This window comes from Engraulis encrasicolus, chromosome 20 (genome assembly GCF_034702125.1).
Source record: "Engraulis encrasicolus isolate BLACKSEA-1 chromosome 20, IST_EnEncr_1.0, whole genome shotgun sequence".
In the NCBI taxonomy this organism is placed as follows: domain Eukaryota; kingdom Metazoa; phylum Chordata; class Actinopteri; order Clupeiformes; family Engraulidae; genus Engraulis; species Engraulis encrasicolus.
The window spans coordinates 2,436,836-2,441,010 of record NC_085876.1 but is presented as its reverse complement, the minus strand read 5'-3'; the positions used below and the strand labels follow the sequence as shown (position 1 = coordinate 2,441,010).

Sequence of the window (4,175 nt, the reverse complement as noted above, 5' to 3'; positions counted from 1 at the left end):
CAGCCGTTCGTAGCAGTGAATTCGTTTGTGATGACCACAGCCACAAACAAGTTTCCCTAATAAATCGCGTAGGGTGTTTTTCACTTTATACAGTTCAAATAAGGTCCTCGTATTTCAAAACCACATGGCCCTCCTGATCAATACAGCAAAATGTTACGAGCAATTTGGGGCTTGGTTAAATGGTTATATTTATGATTGTTGTCACACATGGACACTGTTCGGTGTGTTAGGCTAGGCTAGGCGGTGTATTACCACCATAAAACTTTCCGCTGATTGTGCGCTCCCAACGCATGTCACGCTCCCCGGTCAGCTCGCTCCCTACTAGCCAGGACTATGCGATCCCATCTATTTAGTAAGCTACTCAAAGACTTTCAAAAGCTCCTATATGTCTCGTTTTTACATGGGATTTGTGGACTCTCTCATGTGTGCTCAATTGGGACCAGCAATTTCATTCTACACCTACCAGTAGTGGTCTGAAGGGGGGGGGTAATAGCGGGGTATGTGACTATCCTGGTTTCTGTTAAAATGCTTCAACTTAGCTTACCGAGCTAGTTTAAAAACATCGAATGATCAGAATGGTAATGTTGTTGAGATCTATTTGTGTTCCGATAAGTTCATGGTGGGTTATTATTAACATCATCTTCCATTGTCAAGCCACGAAATGTATTATCATCATGCCAGGCTTTTTAATATTATTAGTAGTGAGTGGGAGTAATAAACACTTTCGTGCTGTACGTAGCACAGACGGACACCATGGCTGGATCTCAAATGGCACACTTGTGCACTTCGGGCACTATGTTTCAGTGCGTATCTAATACGACATACACACTGAAACCTGAACACTAAAGTGCACAAGTGCGCCATTTGAGATTCAGCCCATGCTTCTTCTTAGAAAGTTTCCTGTTTACTAAGTAGCCCGGCCCCCCTCGCGATTTGATTGGCCCTGTCATCGGATAACTTTCAGCCTCGCAGAACGACCGGGGTCCGCTAGACTGCCCCCGGGAGCAAATTCAATTTGCGGTCGCTAGGGGCGTCTAGATTTCTAGGCTACTATACTGTATCTCGTAACTGTTGCACTTTCCTAGAAGTTTCACTGCATAACACATTCATAGCAGCTATACACTTTGCATGAAGGATTCATGACTAGGCCTACTTGATTCAATATCAAACCTCTCATAAACATGGAAAACAAAGGACAGCAACTTGTCAAAATAAAATAAAAAATTGCAAAGCAGTACTCGGCTATTTTCCTCCTGAACATGTCCTGATTGCAACCAATTTACTACAGTGCCAGGAACAGAATATGGTCAAGCAAATATTTTTCATTCAAATGTTCTGTCCCTGGTTGTAAATCCAGTAGGGGTGAGATTATTTAGTGGCATGTGGCATCCAGAAGTGGCATGCCAAAAGAAGGCTATATTTTAGGTTGGTTTACACACATTATTCACTGACTGGTTAGGAATGGGTTTTTATCTAGACACAGTTTTACATGTTTATAGTGGACAGCATTGTTCACTCACTCTCCTCACTGACAGGTTAGGTTTAGGCACAAGTTTTGGCACAGTTCAACAAAGTGGACTTGTAGTGGCATGTGCTACAGCAGGCCTAATCTGAATTATCATTGAGGGTTCTGAACAAGACAAGTTGCGGTCCTCCATCCGCTAGGTTCATGAAAGGTTTGGTATGAATGGATCTTGCAACAATCGTGTATGTTCCGTGCAAACTTATACAGCTGTGCTACAAATGTAATATGCAGGAACATGTCACGTAAAGTGTTACCGCAGTAAGTAATCTTCATCAGTTGTAGGCTAATAGGGCAACTGATATAGGCCTACTTTCAATGTCTCAGTAATCCATTTCATGAATATAATGAAAAAAAAATTTCAGTAAATTAAAATATTGTTCATGAAGAAAACCTTACCAAGTATTCCATGCTATATTCATATGTTCAATAAGTTAATACATTTCAATTTATTGTCCTGAACAGATTCATGATCCAGTTTCCACCAACCCATCGTTCTCCATCTGGTGTTCTCCATCTGGCGAAAGATGATCCTATCTGTAAACAAGTTTTCCACTGTTCTTTGTAAAATATACATCACAATAATAGAAGAAAAATGCATCACAATGTGTTGAAATAAATGTTATTTTATTTACAACAATTTCCCTGTCATTATTGAAATGAAATAATAATATGTACGACACCATTTTTTTCTGATAATTACACAGCCATGACACCGAGACATGTGCTCCATTGACTGTTATTTAGATTTGGTCTTTCAGTCTTTAGGGAATCTACTTCGGTGCTTCTTTCCAGAGACCTTTTGAGGAGGTTTGGCTTAGAGGCAATGTTCTGGAGCTGTAAAATGTGGTTGGTCATCAGATGCGTGTTTCTCCTCTCTTCTTTTCCTCCAGAGCCCCCTGTAAAGACATGCCAGTATTGAAACTGAGGAAAAAGCCGGCACAGCCTTGTGTTAGGTTGGATATTGTAGTTACTTCAAATTTGACACAGCAATATTTCTCAAAGAGGAAACCTTTGGACCATACGGCCTTGTCACAAGATAAATAAGATGTAATGAAAACTATTTTCAGTCAAAACTCAATTTTGACATAGTGTGTGGTTACTACACTTTTCCTTTGTACAGCAGAATAGACAACTGCATTATTCTGGAAATGCATATCCAAAATCACATCAATAATGCTGTTACAGTTTCTCCTAAGAGATGTCTTTATGTCACATACCGGTATGTTTGAACTGAGTCAACTGCTGCAGAACTTTCAGAAGTCATTTATCCTCCATGATTGCCTGTAGACCTAGAAGAGCTGGGACTGGGGTTGAATCCAATTCCTCTTCAGTTAGTCATCCAGGCTTAGATGATCCCCGTGTTCTTTCCATTCATGTTCCCCAAGTAGTGAAGTCCACCGCTGCACAATTTGCTATAAAACAGTGCATTGTTACTTATACGACAGGTATTGCTTGACATAATCAACATAACATAATCAGAAATTGTGCATTACAGTGACATGTATTTCTTGTGTGATTACCTCTGCACTTCCTCCACCAGTGAAGCAGGAAAACCAACAGCCTCAGCAGCACCAACAGCCTGCAATATAGTATAATAAATCATAAATATTCAATTATCAATTGACAACACTTCTTAGGTGTGCATTTATGCCTACATCTTTAGAAAACAAACTCACACAGAGAAGGAGGAGCAACATTCCCAAAACATATGAGTGCATAGGTGCAGCCAGACAATCAGTTCTCTGCTCAGTCATGGGGAGGGGTGGCATGCATCTGTTTACTCCACAGATACTGGCTCCCTCATCAGGCGTACAAGTACGCTGAGCACGTGATATTTCATGACGTGATTTCAGTGAAGGGGGAGAAATGCTTTTGTTTACTCAACATATGGCTCCCTCATAAAAGCTACAAAATAATAATGCTTCATTTCGTACCACCCAAGCTTCTATTCGAGTAGGCTGCAGAGCATTCAATTGGTCATGGCCATTGTGCTGGTTTCTTGTTTTACTGCTGCTGATACTTGCACAACGAAAATGAAATGACAGGTCTACAAGTCGTACGTCTTTCATCATTGTACAACACAGAGCGAATGCATTATCACTAGCCTACAATATTAGGATGGATGGCACTAAAGTTTGGGCATAATAACAGTGATGGTCCGCATTGTGTGTATTTTGAAAGCCCTTTGAGACAACTTTATGTGATGCTGCGTAATTATGTTGTATTGTTGAAGGCTACACATTTAGGACCTACTACTGATACCATGCAGAGATTTGGGCTTGTAGTTACTGACCTGGTTTCTGACCATCCAATTCCTCGCCTCCGGTCTCGGACGTCTTTTCCAGTTGATTTTTGGTACAAGGTCTCTTGATCAAAGCCCTCCTTACATAGGCTAGATCCACGTTCCTTGCTTACATCCCGACCAGTCACACAGGCAGGCATCAACAGAATTACGTTCAGGTTCTCCATTCGCTCTGTGATCAATAACTCCTATTCTACCGAATTACATAACAAAATACATAAATGCTGCTTCTGTCCTTTTGTCTGTATTGTCCTTGCTAACAAAAAAGAGGTTGAAATGAAAAGATTAGATGGTGTTTGCCAGCAAAAACGTGTGTAAAGCAGTAGCTACTAGCTACTAGCAATATTC

General features: G+C 40.7%; 1 long non-coding RNA gene across 1 annotated transcript; it reads right to left on the bottom strand.

Annotated features, from left to right (window-relative positions):
• Window positions 1-2,132: 2,132 nt before the first annotated feature.
• LOC134436846 (uncharacterized) lies at window positions 2,133-3,902 on the bottom strand. Its single transcript, XR_010032268.1, has 4 exons — window positions 3,819-3,902; window positions 3,046-3,104; window positions 2,743-2,937; window positions 2,133-2,446 (listed from the first exon to the last, which is right to left on the bottom strand). It is a non-coding gene; the product is annotated as an uncharacterized LOC134436846 (long non-coding RNA).
• Between the last annotated feature and the right edge of the window lie 273 nt (window positions 3,903-4,175).